The sequence below is a fragment of the Hyla sarda genome, chromosome 1, assembly GCF_029499605.1.
Source record: "Hyla sarda isolate aHylSar1 chromosome 1, aHylSar1.hap1, whole genome shotgun sequence".
In the NCBI taxonomy this organism is placed as follows: Eukaryota; Metazoa; Chordata; class Amphibia; order Anura; family Hylidae; genus Hyla; species Hyla sarda.
Window position 1 is genome coordinate 195,574,416 of NC_079189.1, and position 17,346 is coordinate 195,591,761.

A 17,346-nucleotide genomic window follows, 5' to 3' on the forward strand; every position below is an offset into this window, starting at 1 on the left:
ATGATGTCTGACATTATCTTCATATCGTCCGGATAGGATTAGGTCACTGGCTAAATAATTCTTCACTGAGACTATCAGAATCTATCACAACCATGGCCAGGCTGCTACACTTTGAACCACTTTAGGATCCTGATAAGAGGGCCAAAACATTCATCACAACATGGCGAGCTTGCATCATGCATCAAATGTCTGACTGTTTACATCTTGTGAAAAGATTGCACCCTAGAAAATCTCAAGGCTTCCTTGAAAGCACTAAAACTTAGAGCGGAGACCTTTCTAATATACTTACATTATGATATAGTTTGTATGATTCTTTTTGTACCTATATATCAACAGATTATGTAAGACTATGGTTTTCACACTATGTTTTTCCTTGATTAGGTTGTAGGTCCATTTTCAGTCCCTAGTTTGTTACTGTTTCATGTTGCTATTTTTACATAAACTCTTGTAAAATGTATAATGAGAGCTGCCTGGCAATAACTTACTGGCATTGCAAATTAGTTATGCCCCCTAAGGCAGAGGGCTACCAGGAGGTAGTAATCCCTTCCCTTACTATACATAGCGCTTCATTTAAGCGTTAACCTTCAAAGACAGGACTTTATTGAAATTCAATACATAATGTAACTGTTACTAAAGAAACACAGCTACATGAAGAAATGGGCTGAAACTTTGTATTTCATGTATAAATACTGGGGTTATGTTCTCTTTTCAGCTTTCTTGGATGTAGGTGGATTTCACTAACAGGCTTCACGTTTGGCCCCAAACAAATGATTGCAGATGAAAGTTCTTGTCAGAGTGCGGCATACATTGTACCTCTGATTGCATATTTGCCAGTTCAGCAGGATATTTGTTCACCGTACTGTGCAAGACAATGAGGCAGGTATATCTGTCACCAGTAAAATCACAGTTCATATGTTCTAATAGACTCCAAGCTTCTAGTTATACTTTATAGTAACAATAAACATTCTATAGTCTGTTGGTGAATAGCTTGTTAAAAATTATTTTCCAAAATTTATTTTCTTAAAATTTTAAATCTTGATGTCACCTTAGGTAAAATGGACAAAAGTAATTTAAAGGGGTATTACAGTTTTTTTTTGACTATACTACAGGGGCTGTAAAGTTACTTTACTTTATAATATATTGTCTGTACCTGTGTTTCATGGAGGTCTCGCAATTCTGTGATATTTGCCCCGATGTTTATCTTTAACAGCATACAAAATAACTGGCGTCTCAGGTTTTCCCAGGTTGCAGTGCACCTCGAGACATTACATTACTAGTCAAGTGTTGAAAGGGAGCCTGTCTGCTTCAATGGGCTAAGCGACCTCTGGATGGGGGAGGGAGATCGTTCTACACAGAAAATTGTAGCTTAGATGTGCAAAGAGTGGGGTGACTGATGTGTGGGAGGGAGAAAAGTGAACTCACACTTACAAACAAGGGATCTTGGGACTTGTAGGTGGATGAAGTGAACTTCAATAGGAAATAGCCATTTCACAAAAAGAAAGCAGCTGTGTTATAATGGGCTCACAACATAGCCATTTAGCCCCAAGACAAGCACAAATCCTTCCTTTGTATGTTCATTACTCTTTTACAGGTAAGTACTTAAGTCACCTTATAGTGCATAACCCCTTTAACTAGTATTTTCTTTCCACCTGCCGAGTGATGCTATGTGTTGACAAGTTGAGTAGGGGCAGGTATCTGGCAACTGTTCTGTTTAATTCTTGTGTTGAAAAAGGTTTTTCAATTTTCATTGAGTCATTGCTCTGACAACTATATTTAATTGTAGAATGGGCCCATAGCATGTGTACATGTGAGCTGTATTATGGAACAGTACAACAATGATCTGCAATACAACCCGGTAGCTAAGGGCATGAAGGCTTAATGTAAACCAATGTATCTCAACCTTTTCAAGACAAGTATATCCTAGTGAAAAGAAATTCCTACAATGTACCCAGTTACAAATGTTAACAAACTAAGGCCTAGTTCACACTGTGGTCAGAAGCTTTGTTGGAGCCTCTGTCAGCAATTTCTTTCGAATTGATGTTAAGGATAGTACAGCATGCAGAGTTATTTTTCCTGTTAAAATGATACCCCATTAGGACCACAATGTAAATTAAGGGTCTGTCAAATGCCATTGTTGTGCAGCAAGTGACACATGTGGCACTGTGTCGTGGCTTTTGTTCAGAAGAACAAAAAAAGGGGGCAAACGTAGAATGCTTACAAAACTTTCCATATGTCCTGCCCATTTGGCCCATTTGACCCCAAATAGATACAGACCAAATAGCGGGCCTTCCAAAAAAATCCCTTTTATAAAGACACCAGCCCAGTCCTGTATATACATCCTAGGCCAGAGCCCACCTGTATGCATACCCCATAACAGATCATCCCCTTCATGCAAACCCTAGACTAGTCCTCCCCTTATATATAGACCCCTAAAAATTAGACTAAAGATTAGAGCTCTAAAAATCTTCATACCCCACATCAAACACTGTAAAGTTAGAGACTTCAAATCAGTCTTTCCTTTTATTTCTTTCCTTGTATATACAGTGAGAGTAAGCAGAAAAAAAAGGCCTTGCCTATACCTCTCTAAGGGTATGTTCACAAGTACAGGATCTGCTGCATACTGAAGTTAATGGGTAGCAAAATCAGCTGCACAAAATATACAGCAAAAATATGCAGCAAATCCTGTACGTGTGAACTGGCGAGTGACGTCCTCTCGCTCTGTGGGGTGGAGTCAGGGGCATCTTTTGTCAGTGCTGACAGCTGTCCCTGCTCACTGCTCAGTGAGCAGCACCAGCAGATGTACAGAAGCAGCAAAGCGCTGTTTAAATGGTGGTCTTCTGCTTCTGTGCTGAGGCTGCTGCAAAGGGGTTCAGCAGGGGCCCAGGCCTCCTGGGAGCCCGAGCCCCTTACTGGGGTATTGGCTGGCCCTTGTCACATATTACTATTGCAGTGACTAAATTTACCATCATACTGTTATTAAATAAAAAAAACAATATACTCAGACCAATAATACAAGGGACACATAATACAGCCCTAGCATGACTGCAGATTAACCCCACATAGTGATTGTGTTATACTATCATATTGAGACTGATACTAAATAAAAACCAGTAAATACAGGTCAATATTAACCCCAGACAGGTCTACCCATAAGGAAGATGTCCACATTTAAGTAGATGTCCCCATTATGTAGCTTCCCCCAGTTTGGTAGATGGCGCCCCCATTAGACAGGTTCCAAACTCTTATCAACAAAAAGAATAATAATAAAAATTTTAAAAAATCTCCATTTCCCTTTTCCACTGCTCTTAAAGTGGCACAGTTTTTGTACAGGCTATGCATGATAACATTATGTCATCAGGCATGGCTGGCACCTCAGTCCTATAAACATAAAATCTGTGGGCAGATGAGAACCCATCTGGTCTGCTCAATATTCAATCAAAAGTTCTTGGCTCTATCTTATATGGAGGATAGCCTTATGCCTATCCCATGCATGCTAAAACTCCTTCACTGTATTTGCAGCTACCATTTCTGCAAGAAAGCTATTCCATGCATCTACTAATCTGTTAGTAAAGCAATACTTTGTCATATTGCTTTACCCCTCTAATTTAAAACTATGTCCTCTTGTGGTAGTTTTTCTTCTTTTAAATATGCTCTCCTCCTTTACTATTTTTATGTTGATTCACTTTATGTATATAAAAGTATCTATCATATTCCCTCTGTCTTGTCTTTTTTCCAAGCTATATATGTTATGGTCCTTTAACCTTTCCTGGTAAGCTTTATTCTGAAATCCGTGCACTAGTTTAGTAGATCTTTTCTGAACTCCCTTCAGTGTATCTATATATGGTATCCCAGTGCAGAACACACCTGTCTTCCTGACCTGTCAGGTGAATGCCACCTGGAGTGTCTGCTCCGGGCCCACTACTAAGGTTTAAATGTGATATGTAATGCACTGTAATATACTGTAACTGCACTTTTATGCTCTTGTGCCATAAGGGGTTAATCTGTCTGTTTAGAAGGTTTCTAAAGGGATCACATGTTTTCTTTAGCCAATAAGGGCTGCTTCCCTGCCTCCCACAAGTCTTGCTAGAGGAGTTAGTTGTGAGGAAAGAAGAGAGTGGAGGTCACCATTTCACCTCTGCTGTGGACCTGTACCTCACCACATGAGGACAGGCATTAGAAAATCCAGTTTCAGCACTAATCTGTACTGTGTGATAGCACCCTTCACACGATCCCAACGCCCAGGTCCTCCAACAAGTCATAAGAAAGTCTGCAGTGGGAAGAAGAGCCAATAGAGCCCACGGACCCCATTAGCAAAGAAGAGTATTACAGGAGATAGAAAGCCTTGGGCAACTCCGGTCCATAAATCTGCAATCTAAACCAGGAAGTAAGCCCTGATTCCGGATTCCTATGTGGAGAGTAGAGTCAGTGTTGGTCAGCTCCTAAGTCTCATACAAGCTAAAAAATCCAATTCAGAGTAGTCTAAACCTAAGTCAGCAAGCAAGCAGCTAATTAGTTAGCAAAGACTATGAGCTCCATAGTGCCCTTGAGAAACTGTGATCCCTGAAGCATACTCCAGTGAACTCTGCACTACTGAACTGTTCATGTATATTTTTGCAAGTTCCTGAGTAAAATTAGTAGTTTCTGTATCCCTGCATCTGTGGTAGTTATTAACCCAGCGCTTGGTCCAGGAAGCTACTACCCTTGGAGCGTGTAGTTTAATGCTACCAAGGCGTCACAAACCTCAATTGAGACACATCATCCCAGTTAGCCAACACATTAATCATTCTTGAGATATGGCCTCCAGTACTATGCAAAATACTCCATGTGAGGTCTCACCAGTGTTCTGTACAGTACAGAGCATTTCCCTCTCTACTGCTAATACCTCTCCCTATACACCCAAACATTCAGCCAGAATTTCCTGCTGCTCTATTATATTGTCTGCATACTTTTAAGTCCTCTAAAATAATTAGCCCTAAATCCCTTTCCTCAGATACTGAGGTTAGGAATGTATCACATATTCCATATTTTGACCTTGGATGTTTTATACCCCAGGTGCATTATCTTGCACTCATCAACATATAATGTCAGTTTTCAGAGTTCTGATCATTTTTCTAGTTTACTTATATAATTTGCCATTTGGCGTATCCCACCAGGAACATCAACCCTGGTACAAATCTTTGTGTCGTCAGCAAAAAGATAAACCTTACCATCAAGACCTTCTGCAATATCACTAATAAAGATATCAAATAAAATGGGTCCCAGTAAAGATTCCTGAGGTAACCCACTGGTAACAAGACCTTGCTCTGAATATACTCCAATAACTGCAACCCTCTGTTGTCCGTCACTATGCCACTGTCTAATCAATTCAGCAATATTGGAGTCCAAGCTCAAAGTCTGCAGTTTATTGATACTGTAAGTCTTCAATGAGGGACAGTGTCTAAAGTCTTACTAAAATCTAGAAAAGCAATGAACTGTACCTCCACCATTTATTATTTTAGTCACCCAATCGAAGCTGCTAAGCTCTTTTAATAACTTTGGGTGTATCCCATCGGGCCCCTGAGATTTATTTATCTTTACTCTATCCAGCTGACTTAGAACCTCTTCCTCTTTAAAGACACATGCAATAAAAAGATTCATTTGTCTTCCACCCTAACTGAGGTCCTTTTCCTTCATTTTTTTCTGTAAAAAAATAACAGAACAATGTATTGAGGCAGTCAGCTAGTCTTTTATCCTCTTCTACATTCAATCATATCTTTCTTTCTTTTTAATTTAATTATTTCTTGTTTTGGTCTCCTTTTTTCATTAATATTTCTAAAGAATGTCTTATCCTCTTTCATTGACTAAACTAGGTTTTCTTCTGTCTGTGTTTTCGAAAACTCTTATAACTTGCTTGGCCTCTTTTTACCTAATCTTATAGCTTTCCCCATCTTCATTGATTTGTGTTCATTCATCTTATTCCCTAAACTGCGAGCATTTGTAGACAATACTCTAAGCTTGTCATTTCTTAACCTATGTGCTGCTGCTTTGTTCTGACATTGTTTTTAAGGGTGATTGGACTGATGGATTATGTTTTGCCCTCCCCCATTTTGAGTTTAAATATTCCTTAGTAAATATGTTGAACTGTTCACTGAGGAACTCATTCCCTTGAGAGAAATCATAATTTTTTGTGAAGTTAATTTCTATTCCAAATAGAGCTATCATGACACAGGAAGCCAAACCCTTGCCCCTGACACCATTCATCAAGCCATAAGTTGAATTTTTTAATGCACTTCTGCGCATCTTTCTGAATGTACAGGTAGAACTGCAGAGAATAAAATGGTGGATGCAACTTTCCATATATATTTATCAAGTGTGTGAAAAGCTTCTTTCCCCTCTGTAACCCCACTACAAGCTAGATAATTTGTCCCTAGATGGACAAGTACATCCACTTCCCTTTCCTGATCTTTCATTTTACCATAAAATGGTTTTGTTTTTTACTCAGTGCACTTTATGGTAAAAATGATACGTTATCTTTGTTTTGTAGGTTACTGTGAATAAAATAATACCCAATTTATATAGTTTTTTTTTAAATTATTGCACTACTTGTACAAAATTGTCCTTTTCTAACCCCTATAACTTTTTTATTTTTCAGTATACAGGGATGTATGATGGCTTGTTTTCTGCAGCGTAATCTTTTGCACCGTGATCTTAGGACTTTTTGAATGCTTTTTATATATATTTTTTTATATATGATGTGATTAAATATTTGTTTTCGGTGTTTGGTGTTTTTTTTTTACTTTATGTTGTTTATCAGTCAGGATCATAAACATTATATTTTAATAGTTTGGATGCAGCAAAACCAAATATGTTAATTTTTTTTTTTTTTTTTTGTAAAATGGGAAAATAAGGGTGATTTTATTTTTTATTATGGGAGGGTGTTTTATAAAATGTAACAATTTTTTTTAACCCTTTAAGGACCCATAGTTTCTTCATTTTTGCACTTTTGTTTTTTTTTCCTCCTCACCTTCTAAAAATAATAATGCTTTCAATTTTGCACCTACAGACCCACATAAGGGCTTGTTTTTGTAGATGATCCACCAATTTTACTTTGTAATGAAATCAATCATTTCACCACAAAATCTATGGCAAAACAAAAAAAATTATTTGTGGGGAAAGAAAAAACAAACAAACAAACACCATTTTGTAACTTTTGGAGGGTTTCCTCTTCTACGACATGCACTTTTTGGTAAAAATGGCATGTTCTCTTTATTCTGTAGGTCCATACAATTACAACAATACCAAAATTATATAGATGAAAAAAAAATTTTACTTAAAAAAAAATTATAACTTTTTGTACGAAAAGTACATAGAATGTTTAAAATTGCCCTCTTCTGACCCCTTTAACATTTTTATTTTTTTGTATAATATCTTTAGTTTTTATAGGTATCGGTAGTTTTTATCGGTTTTTTTTAATGGATTTTTTTTCATCGCTTTTTATAAATTTTTGGGGGGTATGTAAAATACACAAATCTGGACTTTGGTATTATTTTACATATACACCATTGTCTGTGCTGTTTCATTAACATTATATTTTTTATAGTTCAGACATTTACGCACACGGCAATACCAAACATTTATAAATTCCTATACAAGTAACTCCATTTGGTTCTCTTTCGGAGTACATGTTGCATTCAAAGTTTTACCATACTTTACCAATTATGCTATAGGGGTTACACTTATATTGGATAACTTCTATTTACACACCTTGTTATTTTGCCTGTACATTTTGGTTAAAGGGAAAAGCGTTATATAGGGTAAAATTGTTGTCCTCACCATCCCCGGGGGACGCTCCTGCCTCCAGGGATGGTGAAGATATGAAGTTATAAACTAGTCCCCGCCATGGCCGTAAGTAGTCCCCTGGGTGGGGAGCTCCACTCACCTATTCCCGTTCTTCTGCAGGCAGCGATGCCCCTCTGCTTGATTGATGGGCCGCGTCATTGTTCCGCTCACTGAACAGACAAAGCAGAGCGATGACGCGGCCCATCAATCAAGCGGAGGGGGCGTCGCTGCCGGCCAAAGAACGGGAGTAGGTGAGAAGAGCTCCCCGCCCAGGGGACTACTTACGGCGGCGGCGGTGACTTGTTTATAACTTCATATCTTCACCATCCCTGGGGGCAGGAGCATCCCCCGGGAATGGTGAAAATAAAGATTTTACCCTATATAACGCTTTGCCAAGCGTTATATAGCGTAAAATCTGATGATTGGTTCCCTTTAATCTCTAGAAATAAAATATTCATATTTGGTATTGCTTTGTGGAGAAATGTCTGAACTGTTAAAAAATAAATGCCAATGATTTCATGAGGTGAAATAAATTACAAAATGCAGGAAAAACTCATTTTTGGTCCCATCACACCCCATAAAAAAAATGAAAAAACAAAAAAAGTGATCAAAAAGCCTCATCAATGTCAAAGGGTACCGATAAAAACTGGAGGCCTTGGGGCAAAAAATACAGGTCTATAGACTAAAAATGAAAAAAGTTAATGGAGTCAGAATAATGTGGCTTAAAGGGGTACTCCGGTGGAAAACATTTTTTTTTTAAACCAACTGGGGCAGAGAGTTAAACAGATTTGTAAATTACTTCTATAAAAAAAAAAAAAAAATCTTTACCGTTCCAGTGCTTTTTAGCAGTTGTGTGCTACAGAGGAAATTGTTTTCTTTTTTAACCCCTTAAGGACTGAGCCCTTTTTCACCTTAAGGACCAGAGCATTTTTTGAACATCTGACCACTGTCACTTTAAACATTAATAACTCTGGAATGCTTTTAGTTATCATTCTGATTCCGAGATTGTTTTTTGTGACATATTCTACTTTAACTTAGTGGTAAAATTTTATGGTAACTTACATCCTTTCTTGGTGAAAAATCCCAAAATTTGATGAAAAAAATTGAAATTTTGCATTTTTCTAACTTTGAAGCTCTCTGCTTGTAAGGAAAATGGATATTCAAAATAATTTTTTGGGGGGTTCACATATACAATATGTCTACTTTATGTTTGCATCATAAAATTTATGAGTTTTTACTTTTGGAAGACACCAGAAGGCTTCAAAGTTCAGCAGCAATTTTGAAATTTTTCACAAAATTTTCAAACTCGCTATTTTTCATGGACCAGTTCAGGTTTGAAGTGGATTTGAAGGGTCTTCATATTAGAAATACCCCATAAAAGACCCCATTATAAAAACTAAACCCCCCAAAGTATTCAAAATGACATTCAGTAAGTGTATTAACCCTTTAGGTGTTTCACAGGAATAGCAGCAAAGTGAAGGAGAAAATTCATAATCTTCATTTTTTACACTCGCATGTTCTTGTAGACCCAATTTTTGAATTTTTGCAAGGGGTAAAAAGGAGAAAATGTTTACTTGTATTTGAAACCCAATTTCTCTCGAGTAAGCACATACCTCATATGTCTATGTAAATTGTTCAGTGGGCACAGTAGAGGGCTCAGAAGGGAAGGAGCGACAAATGGTTTTTGGAGGGCATGTCACCTTTAGGAAGCCCCTATGGTGCCAGGAAAGCAAAAAACACACATGGCATACCATTTTGGAAACTAGACCCCTCAGGGAACGTAACAAGGGGTAAAGTGAACCTTAATACCCCACAGGTGTTTCACGACTTTTGCATATGTAAAAAAATAATTTTTTTTACCTAAAATGCTTGGTTTCCCAAAAATTTTACATTTTTTAAAAGGGTAATAGCAGAAAACACCCCCCCCCCCCAAAATTTGAAACCCAATTTCTCTCGATTCAGAAAACACCCCATATGGGGGTGAAAAGTGCTCTGCTGGCGCTCTACAGGTCTCAGAAGAGAAGGAGTCACATTTGGCTTTTTGAAAGCAAATTTTGCTCTGGGGGCATGCCGCATTTAGGAAGCCCCTATGGTGCCAGAACAGCAAAAAAAAAACACATGGCATACCATTTTGGAAACTAGACCCCTCGGGGAACGTAACAAGGGGTAATGTGAACCTTAATACCCTACAGGTGTTTCACGACTTTTGCATATTTGAAAAAAAATAATTTTTTTTTACCTAAAATGCTTGGTTTCCCAAAATTTTTACATTTTTAAAAAGGGTAATAGCAGAAAACACCCCTCAAAATTTGAAGCCCAATTTCTCCCGATTCAGAAAACACCCCATATGGGGGTGAAAAGTGCTCTGCTGGCACACTACAGGTCTCAGAAGAGAAGGAGTCACATTTGGCTTTTTGAAAGCAAATTTTGCTCTGGGGGCATGCCGCATTTAGGAAGCCCCTATGGTGCCAGGACAGCAAAAAAAATAAAAAACACATGGCATACAATTTTGGAAATTAGACCCCTCGGGGAACGTAACAAGGGGTTAAGTGAACCACAGGTGTTTCATGACTTTTGTATATGTAAAAAAAAATTTTTTTTTACCTAAAATGCTTGTTTTCCCAAAAATTTTACATTTTTTAAAAGGGTAATAGCAGAAAATACCCCCCAAAATTTGAAGCCCAATTTCTCCTGAGTACGGCGATACCCCATATGTGGCCCTAAACTGTTGCCTTGAAATACGACAGGGCTCCAAAGTGAGAGCGCCATGCGCATTTGAGGCCTAAATTAGGGACTTGCATAGGGGTGGACATAAGGGTATTCGACGCCAGTGATTCCCAAACAGGGGGCCTCCAGCTGTTGTAAAACTCCCAGCATGCCTGGACAGTCAGTGGCTATCTGGCAATACTGGGAGTAGTTGTTTTGCAACAGCTGGAGGCTCCGTTCTGGAAACAGAGGCGTACCAGACGTTTTTCATTTTTATTGGGGAGGGGAGGGGGACTGTGTAGGGGTATGTGTATATGTAGTGTTTTTTACTTTTTATTTTATTTTGTGTTAGTGTAGTGTAGTGTTTTTAGGGTACAGTCACATGGGCGGGGGTTCACAGTAGTTTCTCGCTGGCAGCTTGAGCAGCAGCAGAAAATTTGCCGCAGCTCAAACTTGCAGCTGGATACTTACTGTAATCCTCCGCCCATGTAAGTGTACCCTGTACGTTCACATTGGGGGGGGGAGAAATATCCAGCTGTTGCAAAACTACAACTCCCAGCATGTACGGTCTCTCAGTGCATGCTGGGAGTTGTAGTTTTGCAACAGCTGGAGACACACAGGTTGTGAAACACCGAGTTTGGTAACAAACTCAGTGTTTTGCAACCAGTGTGCCTTCAGCTGTTGCAAAAGCTACAACCCCCAGCATGTACGGACAGCGGAAGGGCATGCTGGGTCTTGTAGTTATGCAACAGCTGGAGGCATACTACATTGGCTGGGGATGCTGGGGATTGTAGTTATGCAACAGCTGGAGACACACTGGTTTGCTACTTAACTCAGTGTGCCTTCAGCTGTTGCAAAACTACAACTCTCAGCAGTCACCGACAGCCAACGGGCATGCTGGGAGTTGTAGTTATGCAACCTCCAGATGCACCACTACAACTCCCAGCATGCACTTTAGCTGATTGTGCAAGCTGGGAGTTGTAGTTATACAACAGCTGAAGGTATACTTTTCCATAGAAAGAATGTGCCTCCAGCTGTTGCAAAACTGCAAGTCCCAGCATGCCCATAAGGGCATGCTGGGAGTTGTGGTGGTCTGCCTCCTGCTGTTGCATAACTACAGCTCCCAGCATGCCGTTTTTGCATGCTGGGAGCTGTTGCTAAGCAACAGCAGGAGGCTGTCACTCACCTCCTGCTGCTGCTCCACTATGCCGCCGCACAGGTCAGTCCCTCGCCGCTGCCGTCGCTCCTGGGGCCCCGATTCCAACAGGGACGCCAGGGATCGGGGTCCCCAGCACCCGGGGTCTTCTGCCCGCACCCGCTCACGTCCTCCGGAAGAGGGGCGGAGCGGGTTGCGGGAGTGACACTCGCAGCAGGCGCCCTGATTGGTCGGCCGGGAAACCGGCCGACGAATCAGGGCGATCGTGAGGTGGCACCAGTGCCACCTCCCCCCTGCTGGCTCTGGCTGTTCGGGGACGTCTCTGACGGCCCCGATCAGCCAGTAATTCCGGGTCATCGGGTCACTGGAGACCCCATTGACCCGGAATCCGACGCAGATCGCTGGACTGAATTGTCCAGCGATCTGCGGCAATCGCCGACATGGGGGGACATAATGACCCCCGTGGGCGATATGCCGGGATACCTGCTGAACGATTTCAGCAGGCATCCGGCCCCGGCTCCCCTCCGGCTAGCGGCGGGGGCCAGAAATGCTCAGGGCGTATCCATACGCCCTCGGTCCTTAAGGACTTGGAAACGGGGGCGTATGGATACGCCCTATGTCCTTAAGGGGTTAATTTCTTTTTTGTCTTGTCCACAGTGCTCTCTGCTGACACTTGATGCCCGTCTCAGGAACTGTCCAGAGCAGGAGAAAATCCCCATTGCAAACCTATGCTGCTCCGGACAGTCCCTAACACGGACAGAGGTGTCAGCAGAGAGCACTGTGGACAAGACAAAAAAGAAATTAAAAAAGAAAAGAATTTCCTCTGTAGCATACAGCTGCTAAAAAGTACTGGAAGGGTAAAAATAGTTTAATAGAAGTCATTTACAAATCTGTTTAACTTTCTGGCACCAGTTGATTATCATTTTTTCCCCCACTGGAGTACCCCTTTAACCACTTAAGGACCAAGGGCGTACAGGTACGGGGACCAGACCAGGGATGACTGCTGATATCGATCAGCAGGCACCCCATGCAAATGCCCGGGGGGGATGGGGGTCATGCAAATTCTCTATGGTGACCCTGAAAATAAGGGGGATCGGGGTTGTCCAAGAAAGACACCCACGATCCCCCTGAAGGGATAGGAGTGAGGTGGCAGGGAGGCCACCCCTCCTATCCCTGCTATTGGTTGTCTAGAAGCGACAACCAATAACAGATTGGGGGCGGGGGGTTAACTTTCGGTTTCCCCATTCTGCTCACCCAAAATAGGCCGGGCAGAACGGGGAAACCGAAGAGGACTGGTGCCGAAGTCCATTTACCCATCCGGGGGCAGGTGGCAGCGGGCAGCGATGTCGTGCGGCTGGCTCCCTGGATTCTACGGAAGCCGGTGAGTTACTTAGCAACATGTGGAGGGCTACAGTCTGAGACCACTATACAGTGGTCTCTAAACTGTAGCCCTCCAGATGTTGCTAAACTACAACTCCCAGCATGCCCAGACAGCTGTTTGGGCATGCTGGGATTTGTAGTTTTGCAACAGCTGAAGGGTCACAGTTTGGAGATCACTTTGCAGTGATCTCTAAACTGTGGCCCTCTAGATCTTGCAAAACTACAACTCCCAGCATGCCCACACAGCATTTTGCTGTCTGGACATGCTGGGATTTGTAGTTTTGCAACATCTGGAGGGCCACAGTTTTGAGATTCCTGTGCAGGGGTCTCTAAACTGTAGCCCTCCAGATGTTGCAAAAATGCAAATCCCAGCATGCCCAAATAGCAAACAGCTGTCTCGGCATGCTGGGAATTGTAGTTGTGTAGTTCCAGCTGTTGCATAATTACATCTCCCAGCATGCCCTTCGGCAATCAGTACATGCCGGGAGTTGAAGTTTTGCAACAGCTGGAGGCACACTGGTTGGAAAATACTGAGTTAGGTGATAAAACCTAACTGAAGGTTTTCCAACCAGTGTGCCTCCAGCTGTTGCAAAAGTACAACTGCCAGCATGCACGGTCTGTCAGTACATGCTGGGAGTATTAGTTTTGAAACAGCTGGAGGTTTGCCCCCCATTTGACTGTACAGGGTATAGTCACACGGATGGGTTTACAGTAAGTTTCCTGCTTCAAGTATGAGCTGCGGCGAATTTTTCGCCGCAGCGCAAACTCCTAGCGGGAAACTCACTGTAAACCTCCGCCTGTTTGAATGTACTCTAAAAACACTACACTGCACTAACACAGAATAAAGGGTAAAACACTACATATACACCCCCTACACTGTCCCCCCCCCCCCCAATAAAAATGAAAAATGTATTGTATGGCAGTGTTTCCAAAACGGAGCCTCCAGCTGTTGCAAAACAACAACTCCCATCATTTCCGGCCAGCCACTGACTGTCCAGGCATTCTGGGAGTTTAGCAACAGCTGGAGGCAACGTGTTTGGGAATCACTGGCGTAGAATACCCCTATGTCCACCCCTATGCTATCCCTAATTTAGTCCTCAAATGTGCATGGTGCTCTCTCACTTCGTAGCCCTGTCGTATTTCAAGGAAACAGTTTAGGGTGACATATGGGGTATCTCCATACTCGGGAGAAATTGCACTACAAATTATGGGGGGCTTTTTCTCCTTTAACCCCTTATGAAAAGGAAAAGTTGGGGTATACACCAGCCTGTTAGTGTAAAAAAGACCCCAAAAATGTGTAATGCAATTTTTCCTGAGTACAGAAATAACCCATATGTGGGCGTAAAATGCTCTGCGGGCGTACAACAAGGCTCAAGAGTGAGAGCGCACTATGTACGTTTGAGGCCTAAATTGGTGATTTGCACAGGGGTGGCTGATTATAAATAAATACCCACATGTGACACCATTTTGGAAACTACACCCCTCACGGAACGTAACAAGGGGTATAGTGAATCTTAACACCCCATTGGTGTTTGACGAATTTTCGTTAAAGTTGGATGGGAAAATGAAAAAAAATGTTTTCACTAAAATGCTGGTGTTACCCTAAATATTTCATTTTCACAAGGGAAAATAGCCCCCCAAAATTTGTAACCCCATTACTTCTGAGTAAGAACATACCCATTATGTATATGTAAAGTGCTCTGCGGGTGAACTACAATGCTCAGAAGAGAAGGAGCGCCATTGGGATTTTTATGAGAAAATTTGTCTGGAATTGAAGGCCACGAGTGTTTACAAAGCACCCATAGTGCCAGAACAGTGGACCCCCTCCACATCTGACCCCATTTTGGAAACTACACCCCTCATGTAATGTATTAAAGGGTGCAGTGAGCATTTACGCCCCACAGGTGTCTGACAGATTTTTGGAACAGTGGTCCGTGAAAATCCACACATGGGGTATTTCCATACTCAGAAGAAATGGGGTTACAAATTTTGGGGGTCATTTTCTCCTATTACCCCTTGTAAAAATGTTACATTTGGGGAAAAAACTGCATTTTAGTGAAAAAGTTTTTTTTTTCATTTACGCATCCAACTTTCACAAAAAGTCGTGAAATACCTGTGAGGTGTTAAAGGGGTATTCCAGGATTTTTTTTTATATATATATATCAACTGGCTCCAGAAAGTTAAACAGATTTGTAAATTACTTCTATTAAAAAATATTAATCCTTTCAGTACTTATGAGCTTCTGAAGTTAAGGTTGTTCTTTTCTGTCTAAATTCTCTCTGATGACACCTGTCTCGGGAAACGCCCAGTTTAGAAGAGGTTTGCTATGGGGATTTGCTTCTAAACTGGGCGTTTTCCAAGACAGGTGTCATACACAAGTCAAACACCTGTATGGTATTAAGGCTCACTGGACCCCTTGTTACGTGCCTTGAGGGGTGTAGTTTCCAAAATAGTATGCCATGTGGGGTTTTTCTGCTGTTCTGGCACAATAGAGGCTTCCTAAATGTGACATGCCCCCCCAAAAACCACTTCAGAAAAACTCACTCTCCAAAATCCCATTGTCGCTCCTTCCCTTCTGAGCCCTCTACTACGCCTGCCGAAAACTTGACATACACATATGAGGTATTTCCTTACTCGAGAGAAATTGGGTTGCAAATTTTGATATGATTTTTCTCCTTTTACCCCTTGAAAAAATTAAAAAACTGGGTGTACAAGAACATTCGAAAATATGAAGATTTTGAATTTTCTCCTTCATTTTGCTGTCATTCCTGTGAAACACCTAAAGGATTAAAACACTTACTGAATGTCATTTTGAATACTTTGGGGGGGGAAGGGGTGCAGTTGGGTCATTTGTGGGGTATTTCTAATAAGAAAGCCCTTCAAATCCACTTCAAACCTGAACTGGTCCATGAAAAATTCTGATTTTCATTTTTTTGTGAAAATTGAAAAATTGCTGCTGAACTTTGAAGCTCTCTGATGTCTTCCAAAAGTAAAATCATGTCAACTTTATGATTAGAGATGAGCAAACTTTTCAAAAATTCGATTTGGGCAATTCGCCGAATTTTCTGAAAAAGTTTGTTTCGATCCAAATTTTTTCGCAGCCAATCTATATAAAAAAAAGGCTATTTCTAGCCTACTGACAGCCTCAATAGGGGTATAGAACACTTTGCTGTGTACTAAAACACATATGGAGTGTGCTGGGGTAGTCAAATAATACTGTTATTCAGAATAACATGCAGATTACCGGCATCACTTTTAGAATCACTGCCACACAACAGCACAATGACAGAGCCTGGTGGTAGCATCAGTGTCAGGAGACCATATAGTGACTGAATGACACAGTGTGGAGGAGTTGGCAGCATGAGGACACCATATAGTGGCTGAATGACACAGTGTGGTGGTGTTGGCAGCATGAGGAGACCATATAGTGACTGAATGACACAGGGTGGAGGTGTTGGCAGCATGAGGAGACCATATAGTGGCTGAATGACACAGCGTGGAGGTGTTGGTAGCATGAGGACACCATATAGTGGCTGAATGACACAGCTTGGATGAGGCTGAAGCATGAGGACACCATATAGTGGCTGAATGACACAGCACGGAGGTGTTGGCAGCATGAGGAAATCATATAGTGGCTGAATGACAAAGCGTGGAGGTGTTGGCAGCATGAGGAAACCATATAGTGGATGAATGACACAGCTTGGAGGAGGCTGAAGCATGAGGACACCATATAGTGGCTGAATGACACAGCGTGGAGGTGTTGGCAGCATGAGGACACCATATAGTGGATGAATGGCACAGCCCGGATTTGCCAGCAGCATGAGTAGGCACTAGGCCTTCACAATCCCTAAGATTAAAAGATGATGCTACCTATGATAAAATTTGAAATTCCCAGACCCAGGCCCAGCAGCGGCATCAGTAAACCATATATTGCCTGAATGACACAGCCTGGAGTTGGCTGATTCATGAGTACACAGCAGGGCTTCACAATCCCCCCAAAAAACACAACATTTTTAGAAATGTGCAGGGGTGCAGTTGGGTCATTTGTGGGGTATTTCTAATAAGAAAGCCCTTCAAATCCACTTCAAACCTGAACTGGTCCATGAAAAATTCTGATTTTCATTTTTTTGTGAAAATTGGAAAATTGCTGCTGAACTTTGAAGCTCTCTGATGTCTTCCAAAAGTAAAATCATGTCAACTTTATGATTAGAGATGAGCAAACTTTTCAAAAATTCGATTTGGGCAATTCGCCGAATTTTCTGAAAAAGTTTGTTTCGATCCAAATT